This window comes from Monodelphis domestica, chromosome 3 (assembly GCF_027887165.1).
Source record: "Monodelphis domestica isolate mMonDom1 chromosome 3, mMonDom1.pri, whole genome shotgun sequence".
Taxonomy (NCBI): domain Eukaryota; kingdom Metazoa; phylum Chordata; class Mammalia; order Didelphimorphia; family Didelphidae; genus Monodelphis; species Monodelphis domestica.
In genome coordinates this window covers 272,243,775-272,266,637 of record NC_077229.1, presented here as the reverse complement: position 1 = coordinate 272,266,637, position 22,863 = coordinate 272,243,775, and the positions used below count along the sequence as shown (strand labels likewise).

At 35.5% G+C, this 22,863-nt stretch overlaps 1 protein-coding gene across 7 annotated transcripts in view; it reads right to left on the bottom strand.

The window, feature by feature from the left end:
- Positions 1-22,863, bottom strand: part of GREB1L (GREB1 like retinoic acid receptor coactivator) — a 350,508-nt gene that overhangs the window by 247,743 nt on the left and 79,902 nt on the right. The gene's annotated exons all lie outside the window — the stretch shown is intronic.

The window sequence follows — 22,863 nt, the reverse complement described above, 5'->3', positions numbered from 1 at the left end:
CTGGGAGAAGAGAGAGAAAGGGTGGGGTTACAGAAACTTTATCTCCAAAACATAAGGTCATAATGTGAGGGTGAAAGTGGGACTCTGGGAAACCGAGTCCTGGGGTACAAAATTCTAATTACACAATGACACAGAGTTTTGATTCCTAAACCAGGGAGTGTAAAAACCAAAAAAGAAATCTTTAGATCAAATTTCCCTAATGAATAATGATGCAAAAGTTTTAAATAAAGAGATTAAAGCAACATAGCATGAAGACCATATGCAAGATTAGCATATGTTAGGAATGCAGGGTTGCTTCAATATTAGGACAAGTAAAAGTATAATTGAACATGTAGATAATAAAAACAACAAAAATCATATTATTTTATCAATAAATGCAGAAAAAGCTTTAAAAGAATATGACATCCACTTCTCTTAAATACACCAGAAATTACAGGAAATCCAAACCTAAAACCCAAAGCAAGCATTGAGATAAACCAGAAAACCTTTTCAATAATATCAGGAGTGAAGCAATGATGTCCATTATCGGGGGCAGCTGGGTAGCTCAGTGGATTGATAGCCAGGCCTAGAGACGGGAGGTCCTAGGTTCAAATCTGACCTCAGACACATCCCAGCTGTGTGATCCTGGGCAAGTCACTTGACCCCCATTGCCTAGCCCTTACCATTCTTCTGCCTTGGAGCCAATACACAGTATTGACTCCAAGACGGAAGGTAAGGATTTAAAAAAAAATGATGTTCATTATCACTATTACTATCCAATACTGTCCCAGAAATGCTAACTATAAAAATCAGACAAGAAAAAAGACTTGAAAGGATAAGCACAGCCAACAAGGAAACAAAACTATTACTTTTTGCAAATGATATGAGAGTATACTTGGAGAACCTTAACTAAAAAAGGGTTTTAAACAATAACTTTAGCAAAGTTATAGGGCATAAAATAAATTCACACAAATTATCAGCATTTCTATATTTAATAATAAAATCCAGAAGTTTGAGATAGAGAAATTCCATTTAAAATAACTGTAGACAATATAAAATACTTGGGGGGGGGGGGTCCACCAATGTGAGGAAATAGTCAGTAGTCAGAGAAGTTCTACAGTAATGGCATACATGGAAACTACATGTATACAATTATAAAACACTTTTCACATAAATAACTGGGTCTAAAAGACTAAAGAAACATTAATTTCAAGTAGGCTAAACCAATGATAAAATTCTAATTCTATCTGAACTAATTTACTTATTTAGTGCCACACCAATCAACTTACCAAAGAATTATTTTATAGAACTAAAAAAATAATAATAACACAATTCATCCAGAAGGAAGGTCAAGAATATCAAGGGAATAGTGTTTCCTTGAATACAATGAAAAAATTAAGGAAGGTAGCCTAACAATACCAGATCTAAAGCTATGTGATATAGAAATAATCATAAAACAATCTGGTCCTGGACAATAAACAGAATGGTTGATCAATGGAATACATTAGGCACAGAAATAAATGCCCACAGTAACCTAGTATTTGATAAGTTGAAAGATCCAAGCTACTGGTGCAAGAATTTATTTTCTTTATGTTTTTGAAATTTTTATTTAATTAATTAATTTAAAGTATTTTTCCATGGTTATAAGATTCCTGTTCTTTTCCTCCCCTACATTCACTTCCCTCTGATAGCCAACACACAATTCCACTGGGTTTTACATGTGTCATTGATCAAGAACTATTTCTATATTATTGATATTTGTAGTGCAAGAATTTATTGACAGAAACTGCTGGAAAAAAACGGAAAGCAGTCCACCAGAAACTAGGGATAGACCAGTATCTCACAACGCATGCCAAGATAATCCCAAAATTTATTTAAAATGATTTATCCATAAAGGGTGACATCATAAGCAAATCAAGGGAACATGGAAAAAAATTATTTGTCACATCTATGGATAAGGGAAGAGTGCATGACCAAACAAGAAATAGAAAGGATCATGAGAGCCAAAATGTATGATTTTAATTATATGACATGAAAATGTTTTTATACAACCAAAAGCAACACAGCCAAAATTAAAAGTAAAGAAAAAGTTCACAGCAATTTTCTGTGATTAAAAATCTCATCTCTCAAATATACAGGGAACTGAGCCAAACTGATAAAAAACAAGAGCCATTTCTCAATTGATAAATGATCAAAGGACATGAACATGCAGTTTTCAGAAGAAGAAGAAATCAAAATTATCAATAGCATTATGAAAAAAATGTTCTTAATCACTAACAATTAGAGAGATACAAATTAAAATAACAAAAAGGAAAATTACAGCCACTAGAAGGGATACAGAAAAATAAGTACATTAATGCACTATTGGTGGAGTTATGAACTAGTTCAATCACTCTGAAGAACAATTTGGAACTATGCCCAAAGGGCTCTAAAACTATGCATACCCTTTGCCCTAACAATACCAATACTAGGACTATACCCCAAAGAGATCACAGAAAAAGGAAAAGGGTTGATATGTATAAAATATTTATAGCAACTCTTTTTGTAGTAGAGAAAAAATGGAAACTGAGAAGATGTTTATCAGTTAGAGAATGGCTAAACAAGTTGTGGTGTATGATTCTGACAGAATGCCACTATACTGTAAGAAATGACAACTGGAACTTTTTTCAGAAGAACTTGGGAAGAATGGTAATAATAATCTTAGAATGATGATCGATACAATCAAAACTCTGATCAATACAATCAGTGATCCACAACAATTTCAAAGGACTCATGATGAAAAATGTCATTTCCAGAGAGAACTGATGAATTTGGAGTATATCTCAAAACATATATTTTTTCACTTTCTTTATTTTTCTTGTCCCCCACCCTTTTTTAAACATGGTAAATGTGGAAATATGCTTTTCATGACTTCATATGTATGGATATTGTAAGTTTTACCTTCTCAATGGGCAGAGGAGGGGCAAGGAGGAGGGAGAGAATTTAAAAAATTAAAATTAAAAAAATTAAATTGTTAAAAAATTGCTCCCCTTCATACACCCTAAAATCCAGTCTCATCAGTTTACTTGCTTCCAGTCTCATCAGTTTACTTGCTGTTCCTCCTACACAATACTCTATTTCCTTCCTTTCTCTTTACTGTCTCACTGGAATGCTCTCTCTCCTTAGCTATGCCTTACTTCCTTCAAGATTCAACACAAACACCAACTTCTTTTGAACTGCCAGTGCCCACCTTCTCTAAAGTACTTTGTATACAGTATTGCCATTTTGCCATTTTCTTTTCCTTCTCTCTCTCTCTGTCTCTCTGTCTGTCTGTCTGTCTGTCTGTCTCTCTCTCTCTCCTCTCTAAACCGTTTATCTTCTGCCTGAGAATTGATATTGGTTCCAAGATGGAAGAGCAGTAAGGGCTAGGCAATGAGGGTTAAGTGACTAGCCCAGTGTCACACAGCTAGAGATCAAATTTGAACCCAGGACTACTTGTCCTTGTACCTGGCTTCCCTATTTTTCATTCACCAACATTTTAGTGGCTGAAAGGGGAAGAAGAAGAATAGGAACACTGGTAAAATTATCCTGAGATGAAACATGGTCTCTCAGATAAAATGTTAGGGAGAGATACAGACTGTTCTGAAGACCTGATAGGAAACCATCCCTCAGATAATGTACCATGAGGACCACTTTGATGGCAGATCATTGACTTCATTAAAGATGGCTTCAGTGCATGGTGTTCCATCAGCTCAAACCCTGACTCTTTTTAGGGTTTTAAAAGCTGTTACTGAGATACTTTAAGCCAAGAAATCATTTGGGATAATTACATTTACTATTACATTAAATTTACATAAAGGTAGTTCCTAGAGTTTCATATCATAAAATAGATGTTGTCAGAAGGCTTTGATTTGAGACATGTGAAGCCAAGAAAGAGAAAGACAGGAAATGACCAGATGAAAAGAGAAGCAGGCAAGGAAGCTGAGCACAGGAGATATCAGGAATAAAAAACAAGAAAGATAAAATGTAAGTTCTTTGAGGTCAAGAAATATTACATTTTTGTCTGTGTCCTCTCTGCCAGGCCATGCTTGTCAAAAAACAGAAACTTAAGACATGCTTGTGAGAGGGATAGTCTGATATTAGGATAGACTTGTAAAAAGACTTCAAGAAACTCAACATTTTTTTTCAATAAATTAGGTATCCAAATTTGGGAAGAAAGGAGAGAAATGTGTTGCTGGTATTCATTGCCCCCAAAATACATCAATCTATGGTATACTTGCTTCAAAAAATAATGCAAAAACTTCTACAACCACAATATGAGACCTATTTGTTCATCTTTCACTTTAGGAAATCATACATATATTTGACAAATAAATACTTTCTACATATTAATGACATCATCCTGCCCTGAAATATTACTGATAATCAAAAAGATACCCTGCTGGGAAAACCAAAGAGGTGAAGCAGCATATGTTATATAGTTAGGACATATTTAAGTACCTGGAATAGCAAGGCTGATTATACTGAAAACAGAGGTAAATAAAAAATGAAGTATAGGCACCAGGGCCATCTCTACCTCATCAACTCACCCAGGACAATCATCAGATGTCAAGAGTAGAGTTAGTACACTAGAATACTGTGGGCTGGGAACTTCCAGTTAAAATATCTGAGTGAAAAAAAAAAAGCAGGAAAATGTAATTCTATCCTCCAGAAAAGATAGAACAAATGTGTCAGAACAAATAAGAATTAGGAAAGAAAGACAAATTTAAAGTAAGTACCTTCAGCCAGCCTAGGTCAGCAAAAGACTTCCCAGTAAGTTAAAAAAGAAAGACCTGGCCAGCAGGAGCCTAGATAAAATAACTGCAGTTTCCAGAGACCTTCTTCCAGTTTAAACAATCTCAGCATGCTCAAGCCAGAAAGCCCCAGGGTGGTCAAGTACACCCCAGCAGGGAACAGAAGATGAAGTGCACTAGCAAGGAAGCCCCAGGGTGGTTAAGCATCGTTGGCTCTCTGGGTCCTGACAAGACATGGAGACAGGAATCAGCAGCTTTCAAAGAGCAGAATTTCCTACTGAGAGGTCAGTAACCAAAGCACACAATTTAAAAGACACTGAATGTTTATAACAATAAAGCAAGAGCCACTCCAGAAAACCTAGAAAGTTTAGGTGAGCCTGGTACCTAGAAGTCCTTTGTGGACAGCATACATCAGGGGAAAGAGGTCCTGGGTTCAAATGTGACCTCAGACACTTCTAAATGTGTGACCCTGGGCAGGTCACTTAACCCTCACTACCTATCCCTTACTGCTCTTCTTCCTTGGAACCAATTCATTGTATTGATATGGGAGAAAGACAAGAAGGAAGGAAGGAAGGAAGGAAGAAAGGAAGGAAGGAAGGAAGGAAGGAAGGAAGGAAGGAAGGAAGGAAGGAAGGAAGGAAGGAAGGAAGGAAGGAAGGAAGGAAGGAAGGAAGGAAGGAAGGAAGGAAGGAAGGAGAGAGGGGAGGGAGAGAGAGAGAGAGAGAGAGAGAGAGAGAGAGAGAGAGAGAGAGAGAGAGAGAGAGAGAGAGAGAGAGAGAGAACAGAAAGAAAATATGTCATTGGATCTAGTCAAAGGAAAAGGAAGGGTATGTGATCTGCAAGGGAAGCAGATCACATACCAGTGTTCAGCATCCATTTCCTCTCTCTGACTCTTCTTTTTTGTAAAGAGGGGATGGGGGTAAGAAGGAAAAAAAGTATAAGTAGGTAAGACAGGGAAAAAATACACAATTTATAATTTTCAACACAAATAGTTTTCACTTACTTATGAAGTAGAAGAGAATAGTAGAATGGATTAGGAAGTAGAATCCAAGTGCTTTGTTTACAAGAAGTATACTTGAGATTCACTGAAGTATTAAAGGATGCAGAACTTAAAATGCTTCAGGTAAATTTAAAAAAACTGGGAGTGGTAATCATGATCTCAAATGAGTCAAAAATTTAAACTGACATGTTTAAAAGTGATAAACCGAAAAACTACATTATCTTTAAATGCACAACAGATAATGAAGTAATATCAGTATGCATTGAACTATATAGCATCTAAATGCTTAAAGAAGTTATTTGATATGTAAGAAGAAATAGTTGGGCACCTCAATGTACACCTTTCAAAAATCTAATAAAGAAAAATAAAAATGAAGTTAAGGATCTGAAGAGAATATTAGAAAAGTTAAATATATCAAATTTCTGTCAATCCTTAAACAGGAACAGAAAGAAGTACACATTTCTAAATTGCATATGGCACTTTACTAGTCTTATATTAGGGCATAAAAACTTCACAAACAAATGCAGAAAAGCAAAATTGTTAAACATGTCCTTTACTATCACATCAAAATAAAAATTATATTTGATCAAGGGTATGTGAAGAAGGCATTAAAATTAATTAAAGACTGAATAATTTTAGACTAATGATTGGTGGTACAAAGAACAAATCATAGAAATAAGAATATATAATTTCATCAAAGAAAATGATAACAAATTTTGGGGATACAGCTAAAGTACTCTACAGGGGAAAATATTTATAGTGCTAAACATTTTAACAACAAAAAAATTTTAAAGTTAATCAGTGGAGGTGATTAGGTATATAATATATGAAAACAAATAACATAGTGTTTGATAAATTTAAAGATCACAACTATTAAAGTAATGAGTCACTATTTGACAAGCTATTGGGAAAACTAAAGGTAATCTCACACACAGTTATAGAACAGTACCTCACACTATGAACTAAATGGATTTATGACAGATATAAAAGGTCATGTCATATAAACAAATAAAATGAGCAGGGAAGGTAATACATTTTTCTACTATGTGCGGAGAAGAATTCATGACCACACAAAGAATAGAGTATTGTAGATAAAAAGGACAATTCTAAGTACAGAAAAATTACAAAAACTTTGTCCAAACAAAATTAATGCATTTAAAATTATAAATGAATGTTAATTGGTGGGGAGAGGTCTTTGCAGCAAATTACTTTATAATGGCTTCATATCTAAAATATATAAAATAATTGGTTCAAATATATAAGAAAATGAGCATATTCCTCAACATAAAAATGATGAAAGAATATGAATATGCAGTTCTCAAAGAAAAAATTCAAGCTAATAAGAGTTCTAATTTTAAAATGTTCCAAATCATTGTTAATTAGAACAGTTCAAATTAAAACAACTCTGAAATTATAACTAATGTCTATTAAATTGGCAAAAATGACAAAGAAAAATGCAATTGTTGGAAGGGCTAAGGGAAGGCAGGTGCACTAATGCATCCTTGGTGGAGCTCTGAATTGATCTAACCTTTCTGGAAAGCAACTTGAAACTCCACCCCAAAAAGGCATTGAATAGTATGTTCTTTGACTTAGCAATAATAATAACAAGGCTTATATCCCAAAGAGACTAAAGAAAAGAGACAAATATATTTATGGAAGTTCCATTTTAATAGCAGAGAATTGGTCACTAATAGAATACCCATTAATTGGGAAATGACTGAACAAAGTACAGCATATGAATACAATAAAATATTATGATGTATTAGAAATTAAGAAAGGGACAATTTCTGGGAAATCTGAGGAAACTTCTTTGAACTGATGCACAGTAAGGTGGGCAGACCCAGGAAAACCATTTATACTGTAAAAACAATAATTTCAAAATATTTTTGAAAGTCTTAAGAAATTTAATCAATGAAATGGCCAATGACAATTCTACAGGACTGATGAGGAAGCATGCTACCCCACCTCATGAAAGAATAGTGATGGACTCAAAGTACAGAATGATAGAATAAGACATACATCTTTGAATGCAGTCAGTGTCACATGGATTTGTCATGCTTAATTATGCATACTTATTAAAAAGACTTTTGTTTTTCCACTTTAAGGATGAGGGGAGGAATCAAGTGGGGAGACTAGGCTCCCCCAAACAAAAAAAATAAAGGAGAAATGGTTCTGAAGAATTTTTTAAATTACAGAAACAAGAAGGGAAACATGACTAAGACAACATTGAAAAAATATGTTTAGCTTATTATATAATAGAAAATAGTTGTTTCATGTACAATCTTCACCTGCTATACTTAATATATAGAAACATTCATTTTCTTTTGCACTTAGGCTCAAAGTTTTGAAAAATTAAAAGAAAGAAGTTATGCACTGGAACCATTGCCTATAACTGCTCCTGGAAAAGGGTAATGGAAGTCAGAGGAAATATTTTATCTGCACTTGATCTAGGTAAAGGATTAAAAATCCTGAGCCAGGAAGAAAGCTGTTAGTATCTGACTCTAAAATACCTTTGAACTACCCAACAGCCGGCAAGTTCTCATTCCTGAGAAGCGAGTTAGCAATAAACTGAGCCATGGCCTGGTTCATGGTGTGACCCTTAGTCTCCTTATCAAACTTAAATGAGATCTGACGAGTAGGATAAAATCAAGAGACCACTGTAGCTAGAATGAGCCCAACAGGGCATGGTGACCTCCCTCATGTCCCTCTAAAGGGAAAATGATCAACTCATTGAAATGATCTATGGCATAACTAGGTAAAGGAAAATATTTCTGGTGCAGAAACCACATTGAACCTACTACTAATTATGATTTTAGATAACTTGACTTGATTATTCACTTCCAAGAAAGTGATACTGATTTCTTGAAAACGATAATAGAGACGTTCCACTACTGTATAAAATAGAAATGAAAGTTAAGGACTGGTATTTCTTCTTTAACCAGCCCATAATAAATTAGTTCCAGTTCTGAGTATATATGGAGTCAATATAGTACACTATAAAAAGTCCTGGATTTGGAATCAGAAGAGTTAAATACAAATCCATTCTCTGTCATTTACTGACCACGGGACTTTGGGCAAGTTTTTTAATCTCTTTAAGTTTCAGTCTCCTCAACTATAAAATAGAGATAATAACACTTCCACTATGTCCCTCAAAACACTGTCATGAAAATCAAATGAGATAATACATAGAAAGAAGCTTCAATATTAGCTTGAGTGTAGTAGTTGCTATATAGAGTACTTAATAAATATTGTATTCATGCAGGGTAGGTTCCAGACCTCATGTTTCTGCCAGTGACTGCTCAACTGCTTTGAGCCTCATTTTCCAAATCTGCTAAACACAGAGGTAGAGATAATGCTAAAATATTTTCTAGTTCTATCCATCTGTGGCTCTGTGAATCAGACTCTGGTTGGAGACAAATATTTATAAATTGTTCTTATTGTCTAAACCCAAAGCAAAGGAATGGAAAGAATGAAGGAAAGGACCATCTACAACCAAAGCATCTATACACATACCACATATCAATAGAGAGAAATGACACATTTTGGGACGTGGGGATTTATTTGGTAGTCCACGTAATAGGAAGTAGAATACCAAATAGTTACAACTATGACCAGAAATAGTGGCACACAGAGGAATGCTGAAACTTATGTAGCATGTATGTAGCAATGTATGTAGCAATTAAAAAAGAAGAGATCCTAACTCTGTATTCTGCTCATTGTTTCCTAATAAAGTAGAAAAGTAAGAATATTTACACTGATTAAGTTATTGAAGACAGTGTAATATAATAGAAAGAAAAAGACAGGCTAAGAAGCTTTTTTACAACCTTTGATTTCTGTTGTCAGAAACCTAGGTCTAGGACTCACTCCTTCCCTTGGGTTGTTTTTTTGGAAAGAAAATATTATTTTCATTACATAGAGTTCCTCTCTCTTTGTCAGCATTAAAGTAACAAAAAAAATTTTTCCATACTAACCAAAGAGGCTTTGATTATATAATTCTCCATGAAAGGCATTAAGAAGACATCTTAAAACCATTAATAAAAAAACATTTATAACATCTAAAAGCTCTTTCCTTCATAGCAACCCAATGTGGCAGGCATAACAGTATTAAGTATTACTATCCCATTTAACAGATGGGAAATTAAGGCTGAGATAAACAGAATCACTTGCTTGAGGTTCTGCAACTAATAAGTGACCTACCAGAACTAAATCCCTGTTCTTAAGACCACTAGACCATAACTGCCTCCACAACTTATAACAGAGCTGTCCCTTAAGGTAAAAGACTATATAGAAAACCATCCTAACAAAAGTAATTCTTTAAGGACTATTATCAGTTGTTAGCATTCTTTTTAGTTTAAATTACTATATGTAATTTGAAAAAAGGATTTGTTTGTTTATATACTAACATCAGTCAACCATCAAATATTTATTATCAACTCTATCCTTTGGAAATCACATGAGTATTAAATTACATATATATTCAAGTTAAAATAGGACTGATTCACTGGACACAGGCTACAGCTTGCTGGTTTTTTTTCCTCCTTAAGAAAGACATTTACACGGCTTGCGGTTTGTCCAGTGCAAGTTGTTCTCATCATAATGAGTACTTACCACAATTTCAGACCTTTATCTGGAAAAAGTACATTCTGTACTATGTTATTCAAGCATATACCACTCACACCAAGTTACAAATAAAAGTCGATATGCAGAGATGATGGATGAAGACCATTTTATATGTAGATATACTCAAGAGGAAAGGCCAACTGTATTATTACTGTCAATTTTCCCTTTCATGTAACAATTTAATAGAACAACCAGAAGAGGATGCTCCATTCCCCTGCCTTTGGACCATTTAATTACTTTGGAGTATTGATCTTAATTCACCTTCAACTAGTTGAGTAGTTCCTTTTCTTCATGTACCCTACAGATTATTCCAGCAGATAGATATCTTTATTTCCAAATACAAAACCCTTGTAGAAATGTTGGTTCTACAAAATGTAAAAAGTCCAAGGGATACCGGGTCTTTTACTTAAGTAGGATGTGGTGACACATATACTAAAGCACTGGATATCTTCATGACAATGCACTGCCACCAACAACTCATAAGACAGTATATTCAAATATACTGTCCTTCCCCTTTGATGAATTTACTTAATTCTCTATCCATTTCCCTAACCAAAATTAAAATTGACAATAACTCATAGCAGAGCACTACATGCCCAACATCAAGGAACTGTGAAGTCTGTTGCAAAAAAAGCTAAGAACAGACTAATTAAAGACTGTTTGCTGATTCAGCATCAGATACAGGGGTCTACAAGTTCAAACCTGAACAACAAATTCATTTAAAGAGAACAATGAGAAAAAATGGGGCATGGCAGTTTTGGGGGGTGGGGTGAAAAGGGATAGAGGAAGGAAAATAATACTAAACTGTTACTTCGAAAGAAATGACAGCTGGCTAAAAGGGGGTGTGCATTTGGGAGATTTGTTACAGTTGGGATGGAAAGAGTTGCTTCTAAAATATAAACAGTTTCTCATGTGGTAGGTCCCTAACCAAGATCTGAGGATGGTTGACTTGCTGGCTATCTCATTCCACCATACTAATTCTTCATGAAAGGGGAGGGGGCCAGTAGAGGATGAAGTATTTTGGTGCTCAAGAGAACTCAGCGTTTACAACACACAGTGCCTTGTATGTTGTCCAAATAAACATTTTAAAATGAGAAGTGAAAGCTTAGTGGATGAGAAAATCTGAAGAATATACACCAGGTTAAGTTCTTTACAGTAAGGTTTAAAATCTACAAACTCCTTTTTAAGTACAATAGGGCAGGAAGTAGCAAAGTCATAATCAGTAACCTTAGATCTTTTTGAAGTGCAAAAGAAGCAAGGTAACAACCTACTGAGTAAAACTAACATCACACCTCAGAATCAGCCAGCGATGAGAGAAAATCATTAGCAGCATCCTCCGCTATTATGAGAATTTCAAAACTAATTGCAAGAACCTGAAACAAAATACATTTTCACATAATACTTCACTCTTTCCAAGAATTTGCTTCAAATTATTTCCACTCTATTGTATATTTTAAAGTTTTTTTTTCCAGAAACTAGATTCTGTTATTGCTCTCCCAGATTTCCTGACAAAGAATAATTTCCCATATGGTTATCCCCAGTTTTTTACCCGAATAAGGCCTCCATGGCTTTCTTCAATATACCTTTGACTCAGATACAACCAAAACCATGACATGGGTGAGATGTTCAAATTTTGTCTTAGAGCAATCTGTCTTAAAAGTCAAACCTCCAGGCATATATTAGGCCTAAAAGAGGGTATCTTATAACAGAATAAAGATAATAATTTAAGTTCTTTAAAATGCCAAATAACATGTTTCTAAAATCACAGCCCTAAAAATTTGGTGTAAATGAAGAAGAGGATAGGAAATAAAAAATAATTGTTTTTCTTCTTATAGTACCCCTTAGAATGGATTTGCATAAATTCTAATTATTAATTTAATTATTTATTAATCAATTGATTTAATTATGATCGTATAGTGCTATTTTTTCTGTCACTCTAGTGACTATTATCTGGGAGTTTGCATTTTTATCTTCCTTTCTCTGTAAGTTTCTACCTATCTATAATCACACATGGAGGAAGGGGGAAAACAGAGGAAAAGGGAGGGAGAAAGTGAAAGGCCAACTTGAAAGGATGAACACTTACAAGGCCAGAGAATGAAGGAAGGGCAATGTTATCCAAAGTTGATATCATCTATCCAGACATTCATGCTTTGGTCTCCTCTACCACTCACTTCCTCCCTTTATCTCTTTCCTACCTCCTCCTCTCTCCACCCTTCTCCATCCCTTCAGTTCCCTCTCACCCCCAACATTGCATTCTGAGGAAAAGCCTAAAAACTGAAACCTTTAACTGACTTTGTAGCAACATAGTCATTCTTTAAAGAGAACATTAAGCATTTTGGCCCTAATCAACATTCAGAGCAAATGTATCCCTCTATCCTCAGATTCCATAGCCAAGCTTAAGGGACTAATGAAGATTTGTCTGAAGTCATGGTAATTAAACAGTGATCTAGGAGGTATTCCTAGTGGTCACTGGGAAAAACAAAACAAAACAAAAAAACATGCTCAACTTGGGAATTTAAAAAAAAAGTTTCTATACCACATCTGGGCCTTGACATCAGGGTTCAGGGTTCCAGAAATTCTAGAGCCTCAAGAAGTTTGAAATTTCTAGGCTAAGATCAGGCAAAATATTTTATTTTGTACGTTTTGTGTGAAAATACATGTATAATCCAGACTGAATTGCTTGCCAGCTCCAGGACAGGGAGGCAGGAGGGAGAGAGACGATTTGAATCATATAATTTTGCAAAACTTGTGTGGAAATTTGTTATTACATGCAATTAATTGGTAAAAGTAAATAAATATTTTATTTTGCCAATTCAATTACATCATGTATGAGTAAGGTTGGCTGAAAACATTTCAACCAATATGCTAACTCAAAGTCAAAATACTTATGCAGGAAAGGAGTTTTTTTACATTGTATTTCCTATTCAAAAAGCTTGTTTCCCTCATGTCTGCCCCCAGGCTCACAGTGCTCCTATCTCAAGCCCAGAATTCCTAATATTCAGTTCTGCCATGAAAACAAAGAAGGTATCTTGTTGTCACCATCACCCTACAACCAGACATTGGTAAGTTTCCCCCAAACTACATGAATATGGAATAAGACAAATGCATGTATAAAACAACTGCACACTATATGATTTCAAGGGCAATGATTGACTAGTAAAAACAAAATTAAAATGATCATTCCAAAATGCCAGGTTAGCTAACTCCAAACGTAATGATAGTCCTGGAAGCAGCGTGATAGGAAATATACTAAAGGAACTAAACTTTCTGGACATGAAATTGTAATTCCAACCAGGCATGATCCAAGCCATGTAACTGGGCAACAGGATACAGAATAACTGCCTTTAGGCATACACTTAGACATGACTGGGCTTCCCTACCAAGCCTACGGAGGTCCAAGAAACCCTTCAAGCTAAAGAATAATTCAAAGAGAGCCAGAAACTTCATTTATAAGACAATGCATGCTTGTTCTAAGCCCAGGGAAATTTTTTTTTTAAACCCGTAGGGAAATTCACTGGGGAGAAAAAAGGAGAAGTAAATAGATGGAAGAAGGCAGGTTGAGAGTTGTCAGAATTACAGGAAGAACACACTGACAATAAAAGAAATGTTCCACATATTTTGCAAAACGCCTTACATTCTGGAAAAAAAAAATTTAAAGCACATTTAAACCAAGATCAATTTTTCAGTTTAGTTTGAAAATCTAACACAGCAACATGTCTAAGAGTGTAGAAATACAATCTGAAAAAGCTTCTGGAAAATGAGAATGGTTATCAGTAGGGAGGGGAAGGGGCAAAACAAAGGCCAGAACAAAGTAGAGACATGAAGCTGGGCCTTTTGAGGAAGGGGTGAGGGGGTTGTTTTTGTTTTTCCAAGGGAAATAGCATAGTTTATGAATCCTTCTGTTTATACTGTTCCTTCCTAAATTGATTAAAGCATTGGCTTGTGATGAATTTACACCACAGTGGAAGTCTGACAACTTCAAAATCAACTTCATGTTTGGGCTCTATTCTCTTAGGTGATAAATAGTAGGAAATCGGTGAGGGAATGTCATTTGAAGTCAGCCATTAATCATGAACCAAAATGGGTAAGTACCCCATAAACTGCAATGATCCGTTTCCTATTAGCATCACACAACAGAAGGCAACTTCATTTGCATTAACAATTTTTATGACCTCAGTAAGTAAAGGGGACAAGGTTAGGAAATGGCTTATTTTTTGTGTTATAAATGTTAATTTATAACATTTTATAACAATTTATTATGCCATAAAAAAATTCTTTAAGAACCTAAGCTACTGATTGATTCATTGAAGTAGGAACTCTCAACAAAAAAAAGGAAGAAAAAGGATAATATTCTCCTCTTTGCAAATTTTCAATGCTTCCTCAGCTTCTGCTGAGAATTTTCATCATGCTTATTCCAGGCTTTTCTCTTAAGTAATTTTATACTTCCTATCTTAATTCATTAATAAATGATAGATCAAAATATTTCTTCTTCTCAAAATTTATTGGATATTTAAAGTTCTCTGTGCCCCAAGTTTCAAAATTAGAGTAAACCTTCTGGAATTTTAATGGTAAATCCTAGGTTTCCTCATCTAAGGGGGTAAAAACACACAAAGAAATAGCTAATCTGACCTTATGGTAAATAAATATGTCAAAAATAGATGTTAAATTAACTCCTATAAAATACAGTCTATACTAGTTTTTAAAACTTAAAAGGTGATTACATTAATCAGATATGAACAGAAGAACCTATTCCCCATTGGGGGGGGGGGAGGCTGGGAAGACATCCATTAGAACTTCAGAAGAATATTCATAGGACTTCCAGTTGGAAAAGAACATGGAGATTGTCATCTACTCTAAACTCCTAATTTTGTAAGTAAACATCCAAGACAAGACAGAGAGATAAATCTATTTATCACGTCATACATGTAATAATCAGTATATGAACCCAATTCCTCTGCTACCATGGCCCAAATCCTTTCTACTACCTTTACTAACAGGAAGTCTAAATGGCAAGACCAAAACAAAACAATTAAGGAAAATGAACATTACATGTTAGATAATAATCCCTTACATTCACATAGCGCTACTAGCTAAAAAATATTTGAATATATTCATTCAATCCTCATGACAGCACTCTGAAAATATTATCATTCCCATTTTATGGATGCAAAATTGAAGGCTCACAAAAGGTGATTAACTGAAGGTCATACAACAATGAAGTAGCAGATTCTAAACACAAAGACTGAGATTAAGAAAGTAGGAATTTTTCACTTAGAATTAGGTGGGCACACATAAGAAATATGTAAATTGAAGGAAGCTAAGTGACTCAGGAGATAGATAGCTAGGCTTGGAGACAGGATGTCTGGGGTTCAAATTTGACCTCTTAGCTGTGTAACTCTGGGCAAGTCACTGAACCCTGTTTGCTTCAATTTCCTTATCTAATTGGTAATGGTGGAGTGCTTAGTTTGGTTAGACATCAAAGATGCCAAGGTTGTCCACTGCATCTCAAACTATCACTGGCTGTTTTTGACTTTTGTCCTGCCACTTGGCTTGGATGACTCTAAAACACAGAGTGAGGCCAATGACTTGGCAAAACTCTGCCACATTTAAATCCAATTCATACTCGACACAAAAGACAACACCAGTGATATCATTTTGGACCTCTCCAAGTACAAGGACAACAACCAACCAAGCAAGCAGTAAACGGAACTGAAGAAGGAAATGGTGAACCAAGAGAGTATCTTTGCCAAGAAAACCTCAAATGGGTTGTCATGAAGAGTTAGACATGACTAAACAACAAAAACAAATTGTTAAGAAACTTTTCCTCATATCAAGCCTGAGTTTCCTGCTTTGTGACTTTCATTTACTGATTCTAGACCTGGGTTCAAACAGAATAAGTCAAAGCCAGTTCTCCCAATGATGTTATTTTTTGTTTTAAACCCTTACTTGTCTTAGAATCAATATTGTGTATTGGTTTCCAGACAGAAGAGTTTAAGGGACAATCAACTGAGGTTAAGTGACCTACCCAGGGCCACATAGCTAAGAAATGTTTGAGGCCACATTTGAACCTAGAACTTCCCGTTTCTAGGTCTGGCTCTCAATCAACTGAGCCACCTAGTTGCTCCCCTCCAATGGTGTTGTTAAAAAACTGAAGATAACGCTCATGCTCTTGATTTACATGTGGCATGATATTTAGGCCCCTCCCTATCCTGGATGCTCTCCATTTATCACTGCCCTTCCTAAAATATGGAGACTATAACTAAATTCAATATCTCAGATGTGGTCTGATTTTCCTAGTCCTGACTTTTCCTATTCCTGGATAATGCATTCTCTTAAGGTTGCCTAAAAACCTTTACTGCTATCACAGCACTGCTGATGCATACTGAACTTACAGTCAGATGAAGGACCATTTAGCCTTGCTTTCCCTTCTAATCTCTATACCATACAATAGCCCATCAAATCCCTGAAAATTACTATCCTATACTCCCTAAATGTTTTTCTTTTCTAGGCTAAAAAACTCTGTTCCTCCAACTGGTTCTCATATGTTATATTCAACCAATCTGAAGTCAAGGACTAAATTTCATATTAAAGAACAAAACTTGTCACATTCTTGAAAACTATTGGTTTCCAGGCTAGGAACACTAGAACAAACAAAACTAAATTTATAGAGACAAATGTAAAGTCCCAGGTTAAAAAATATCAGCTTCAAAAGTAAAAAACAAGCATAAGACAGTGCAAGGACTTGCTAGACTTGATGTCAGAGAACCTAGGATAAAAAAAGGTACAAGATAAGGTTGATGTAACTAGATAGAAAGAAGCTTAAAAGTTTTTAATGGGCTGCAAATGCAAGGTAAGGCAACACTAGCAAGATAGCAGCCAAAGCCACTAATGCAATCCCAGGTGACATTTATAGTTGCATGTTGTTCATAGTGAGGAAGGTCACTGTTTTTCTATACTATATCCTGCTCCAAGAGTTGTTCTTTAGTTGATTTTCAGTCACATTCAGTTCTTTGTAATTCCATTTGAGATTTTCTTGGCAAAGATACTGGAGTAGTTTGCCATTTCCTTCTCCAAATGAGGAATTGAGGCAAAAACAAACAAACAAACAAACAAACAAAACTTAAGTGACTTGCCCAGGGTCACAAAGCTAATAACTGTCTGAAGCTAGATCTGAACTCAGGAAGATGAGTGTCACTGACTCCAGGTCCAGCATTCTATGCACTACACCAATACAAAAACGCCTACACAATCCTGGGCTACAAATTTTAGAAGTACACAAACAAACTGAAATAATATCAAGAATGATGGGCATGCTAAGGATGATGAGAGGACTGGAAATTATGCTATACTTCTACATAAAAACAAGCATTTGCTTCTTAATCCTTAGAGACAGATATTGCAAATATTATTATCCCCATTTAGAGATGAGAAAACTGAAGCTCAGAGAGTTTCAATGATTTGCAGGGGATTTAACAACTAGGAAATGTAAGAGCCAGGATTTCAACTCAGGTCTATCCTGACTATACACTCAGATCACTTTCCAGTAAAATATAATTCTTGGAGAAACTGGAGATATTTAGCTGGGAGAAGGATGGACATGAAAGCATTTGCCAACTGTTTGAAGGATTGTCATATGGGAAAAGGTTGGGTCTAGTTCTTTTTGGTTACAAGGAGTAAATCTAGAAACAATAGGCAGAATGTAATGAGGCAGATGTAGGGTTAATATAAGGAAAATTTTCTCAAAATTAGAGCTGCCCCCAAATGGAATGAGTTGCTTTATAAGGTGGTAGTAGGTTTTCTTAGATGGAAGTTTTTAGTCAGAGGCTAGATGGCCAATAGTTAGAAATGATGTAGAAAAGTTTCCTTTCCAATGGTATTATGGACTAGAGAGCTTCTAAGATTCCTTCTAACTCAAATTTGAGGATTTTTTAAAATTGCATTCAAATGAGAGCTTTCCTGGAAATAATTCTTTCATGAAGACATGAATTTCCAAGAAAATAACACTAGACCTAAGAAGTCTCCTGACATCAATAACAAATGCTTAGTGAGTGGCTAGAGTAAGGAAAAGATACTGTGGAGAGTGCTGGGGTCACAAAGAATAATGCACGACCCCTGCAGTAAACAAGTTTATACTGTAATTGGAGATAACAATAGCTAGCATTTGCATGGTGTTTTAAGGTTTCCAACGTGTTAAACAAACATATTGTATTCTGGCAACAGCCATGGAAGGTAAGTGTTAGTATTACTCCCATTTTACAGTTAAGGAAACTGAAGCAAATTGAGGTTGACTTGACAGAGCCACATGGCTAGTAAGTTTCTGAGGTCACATTTGGACTTGGATCTTCCTGATTACAGGCCTATTGATAAAAATGCAATTATTGATATGCATTGATAATATATTGATGATAATAATAATATTGATAATAATAATAATAATAGCTGGTGGCCTATGAAATATGTCAAAAGTGTGTAACAAATAATGTATGTTCTAGAAGTCAAATAAAAGTGTGATTCCATCGCAGGTTAGGTTAAAATGGGAAATTTGAGTTTAATGAACCAAGAGGAATCTGTGTGATCTCAGTAATAAAATGAAGTGATAAATCTGAAACCTATTCCTGAATTTTCTTTTGTATTCATGCCAATACAACATACCATGATTAGTCCTCTACAAGAGCCTGCTTTTCATTCTCCTCTTTAAACTCTTCTCTGTTCTTAAATTCCCTCTTCTGATTACCAGACGATAGCCATGCTAACTGATCTTTCTCCTCTGAAATCGTTGAAGCTTGTAAGATGGATTGTCCAGAGCAGCTAAGTGGCTCAGACAGAGTACAAGGCCTGGAGATGGGAGGTCCTCGGTTCAAATTTGAACAATAGACAATTCCTAGCTTTGCAAGTCACTTAACCCCAACTGCCTAGCTCTTACTTGGAACCCATACTTAATAACAATTCTAAGACAAGGTAAGGGTTAAAGAAAAGACAGATTATCCTATTTCTAGGGAGAAAAGTGACAATGGATCCCTCCTGGGAAGAGACAAATATTCCTACCCCTTTCCTAAATCAAGTTAATTTTGACCATCAGATATATTCATTATTATAAAAGTGGAAAAGCTATCATAACTATAAAAGTGCTAAGGCAACATTTTAGACCAAGAACTCATCAGATCACGACTGGTCTACTACAACAACTTCTTAAATGGTCTGTCTCACTCCTGTACCTTCTCGGATACCAGATAAATCTTTCTAAAATCCTACCTTATGCAGAAAAACCTTCAGTGGTGCTCAGCATTTATGAGGTCCTCCACAGTCTGGTCCCTATCTATTTATGTTTCCAACTTTATCCCCAGCTATCTCATTTCAGCCTAACTCCTACATCATCACCTCCTGCTTCCCATGATTTTGCTCACATAGTTTCTACTCTAACCCTGGCTAAAAACATCCTTGCCTAAGACCTTTAAAGCCCAGTTAAATTCCTGCCCTCCTTTACAAAGATGCTTCTCACCTATGACACCCCATTGGTGATCATTCCCCTCCACCTGCCACAAAATCTACACTATTTCTCTCTTAACATGTTCACTCTCTATCCAAATAGACTGAATGCCTGTATAATTCTTTATATTCATTACCAAGCACATAGTTAAGTTTCTGAAAAATATTTGCTGACAGTTATATTGTAATCTCTCCCCAATTTTCCCCAACATTTAAAATGACAGTTGGGTGCACTTGATTTGATCCATGACTCTGTGTGTGTGTGCACACATGCAAATAAATAAATAAACAAATGAGTGAAATGCCAGAAAATAAATAAATAAATGAAAATACTAAGTATCAGTTCCAAGGCAGAAGAGTCATGATAGCTAGGCAATTGAGGTTAAGTGACTTGTCCAGGGTTCTACAGCTAGGAAGCATTTGAAACCAGATTTGAACTTAGAATCTCCCATCTCTAAGTCTGGAACTCTATCCACTGAGCCACCTAGCTGTTCCCTTCTCTTTCATTTTCAATCTTCCCCATCCTTAAGACACCTTAATCTTCAACCTGCCTTTTTCTCAAAAGATCTTCCTACATCTCTGAAGATCTCTTGAGAATAAGTCATACAAATAGTACATACACTAATAGAAACAAAAGTCAATACACTTGTTTGCTGCCTCCACCTTAGATCACACTTTTTTTCTTAAATCTGGCTTTTGATCTCACTAATGAAAATACTCTTTCCAAGCTTACCAGCAATGTTTTATATGCTGAATAGAATGGCTTTTCCTCAGTCTTCATGCTTCTCTGAAGCATATGATACAGTTGACTGCTCCTCCTGAATAATTTCTCCTCCTTCAACTTTCCTGACATTGCTCTTTCCTGGATTTCCTCTTCCAGGTCTGACCACTCCTTTTCAGTCTCCTCTGATAGGTCATTGTCCATTTTACATCTCTCCTGATTTTAAATGTCTCTGTCTTTTTTTTTTTAATCTTATCAGCTCTAATGGGTTTAATTATCATTTCTATGCAGCTGACACTAAGGTCCATATTTCCAGCCCTTATCTTTTGTCTTGAAATCCACACCTGTATCACCTGGACATCATTAGATTCTGTTATATATTCATCTCTGGCTGGATGGCTCCTTGCCATATCAGACTCAAAAAAAAAAAAATCCCAAACTCAATTCAGTCTTTAAACCTACTAATTTTATCACCTCCACCCCCCATTCCTAATCTTCCCCATTTTTTATAAGAGTTAACATTGTTCCAATAACCTAGGTTTGAAATCTGAGTCATCCTTGGCTCTTTCCTCTCCTTTATCCCTCTCTCAAATACAATTAGTTACCAAGTTTTAAAGTCTTCCTTCCATGACATTCATATGTCACCTATTTTACATTCATATAGTCAACACTCTAATTTAGGTCTGAATTGATCTTCATACTTCCAGTGGCTTCCCTTTCCAACTCATCCTTCATATAATTGCTAGAATAATCTTCTTAAAGCATAAACTGAAACGACCCACTTTTGCTAAAGAATCTTAAATGCTTCCCCACTAATCTTTAGGAGGCAACTTGGTGGCTCTCAAGATAGAGCCTGGAGTGAGGAAGACCTGAGTTTGAATCCAGCCCTCAGACACTTAATCCTGTTTGCCTTAGTTTCCTTATCTGCAAAATGAGCAGGAAAAGGAAATAGCAAACTACTCCAGTATCTTTATCAAGAAAACCCCAAATGGGGTCACAAAGAATCAGATACAGCTGAATAATGATTGCTCTTTAGGATAAAATACAAACTGCATTATGGTTTATAAAGCCCTTCATAATCTGGCTCCTACCTATCTTTCTGGCCTTATTTCATATTGCTTCTCTTCATGTGCTCTGTCACAACCTAAGTGGATTACTTGTTATTCCTCAAAATTCAGCATTCCATCTCCCATTTCCATATTTTTGTATAGTCTGTCCTGAATAGCCAAAAAGGACTCTTTCCTTCATCTCTGCTTCTCAGAATTCCTAGCTTCCTTCAAGGCTCATTCCAGGTAAGAAAAATTATTTATGAATATGTCTCCTATCTCACACTATGTTGTTTTGTCTTCTTTGTGTAAATGTCATTCTACTCCCCTTAGTAAACTACAAACTACCAGAAGACAAGCACTGAGATTTTTTTTTTTAGTGTTTTGCCTTTGTACCTCTTGAGACTAGAAAAATACTTGACCGTGGCTGGTCCTTAATAAATGCTTGTTGACCATAATGGAATTGGTCTCTGTCTTCAAAGAGTACAAAATGGAAGGCATTACTTTGTTGTTGCTATAAGAAAAACTGTAGAAATTAACTACCAACATATTGTGATTATTGCAAGAGGAAATCTTCCTTATTCAACACACTTGGATTCCCCCACCTACCAACAAGGAATTGATGATTTTAGAAAGAGGTCTATTGCTTCCAAACAGGTGGAAATAGCCAAATTTTTATAGGTTAAGGAAAACAGAAATCCCATCCAGTCACTAAAGTTAGGGTAGGATAAATGGGAAAAGAAGTTGGAACCAAAGGACATGACCTTTTACTTCCAAAAAAAGATTCATTTAAGTTCAAATGAAGAGGCTTTAAATAACAAAATCTTCATTACCATGATGGGAAAAAGTAATTCTCTGTACAGAAGGTCACCAGAAACCAGTCAAGTTTGGGGATCAATGGTATGGGTGTTTGTGATCTTTCAGGTCGAATTCTAAACAAACCCATTCTAGAATTTAAAAGGCTCCTTTCTGGAGTCACAACTATGGAAGATGGAATATGACCAAAGTCACTGTTTGTAAAGCCTGGGTTAATTAAAAGCTCAGTAAGCTCAATTGACTTTTTCATAATAATGTGGCCTCTTTTCCCAAAATCCATTCTCATCAGGAAATTAAAATAATAGAAAACAGTTCAAGATTTGGGAAAATTTAACACCTGCTATTAAACAGATGTCTTAGTAAATTCCTTAAAACAATTCTAAAATGCACTACACTAAAAAAGGGTGGATCTTTGACTAATTA